This window comes from Sinocyclocheilus anshuiensis, unplaced genomic scaffold, assembly GCF_001515605.1.
Source record: "Sinocyclocheilus anshuiensis isolate Anshui unplaced genomic scaffold, SAMN03320099.WGS_v1.1 scaffold627, whole genome shotgun sequence".
Classification (NCBI taxonomy): Eukaryota; Metazoa; Chordata; class Actinopteri; order Cypriniformes; family Cyprinidae; genus Sinocyclocheilus; species Sinocyclocheilus anshuiensis.
The window spans coordinates 971,284-972,538 of record NW_015549703.1 but is presented as its reverse complement, the minus strand read 5'-3'; the positions used below and the strand labels follow the sequence as shown (position 1 = coordinate 972,538).

The 1,255-nt window shown below is 34.7% G+C and overlaps 1 protein-coding gene across 2 annotated transcripts in view; it reads left to right on the top strand.

The window, feature by feature from the left end:
• vwc2l (von Willebrand factor C domain containing 2 like) overlaps nucleotides 1-1,255 on the top strand; it is a 49,770-nt gene that overhangs the window by 32,005 nt on the left and 16,510 nt on the right. The window lies entirely within an intron of this gene.

Below are 1,255 nucleotides of genomic sequence, written 5' to 3'. Positions count from 1 at the left end.
TGAGAGAGGGAGAGCATCCAGTTTTGTTGACATAAAACTGGATGCCCCGGGGCACTCTCTCTCACTCAAATACTGAGGGAAATCTACCTGAGATCCGAGCGGAGAGGTTAGGCTACTCATGGACTGAATAAGCGCTCTGCAATAATAACGTTATCGGTGCCTATGGTGGTCCACGCCGATAGCTGTTCCGCGGCAGTTTTTTATTTCTCTTTTTTTTTCCATAAACATATACATAGCAGTAGAGCTAAAACAGTGGCTGGAAATCTGTTTATCCTTCGGTTCCTCGTGCTTCCCCATCTTCATAGAGAACGCGGTTCATGGTTGCTCATGCTGAGAGCGCTTTGGAAAAGAAGGTGGAAATGGCGCGGCCACGATTTCCACGCATTTTTTAGATGCTGGGAGCAGGGAAATCTATATAGAGAACCTTATTGTAGTAATATACTGTAGTATTGTATTGTAGTAAAATATTTGGCGCCAGATATTGATTCTCGTATCGCATGGAGAAGGACAACGGTATATCGCCATATCGATATATTGTCCCACCCCTACTAATTTACATACCATATGCCAATTAAAAGCTTTCATTTACTTTAGTGGGCTTTTCTCAGTGAACAGTAAGTGTTTACATGCAAAATAAAGTTTGATTTTAGTGGGACTAAAGCAATAATTTGTGTTTTTAACATCATAATACAGTCAGGTTTCTGCGAATTCAGACTAACAGAAGTTTGGGGTCTGTAAGATTTTTTCATGTTTTTTTTTTTGTCCCTAATGCTTACAGAGGCTGCATTTATTGGATCGAAACATACAGTACAAACAGTAATTTTGTGAAATTTTATTACAATTTAAAATATTTTTTTTTCTATTTTAATATATTTTTAATATGTAATTTATTCCTGTGATGGCAAAGCTGAAATTTTAGATTTGGTGCTTAAGAAACATGAATTATCAATGTTGAAACTGTTGTATTGCTTAATTTTTTTGTAGAAACGTATTTACAGATTCTTTGATGAATTAAAAGTTCAAAGAAACAGCATTTTTGATCAATTTAATACATCACTTTTGATCAATTTAATGCATTCTTGCTAAATATATGTATCCATTTCTTTAAAAAAAAAAAAAAGGGAAAAAAAGAAAATCTTACTAGACCTCACATTTTTTAATGGTTTCTGACTACAACTTGGCCTTAACATGCTTTGAATGAAAGAGATGACCTTAATTATATATATATACACTCTAAAAAATGCTGGGTTGTTTC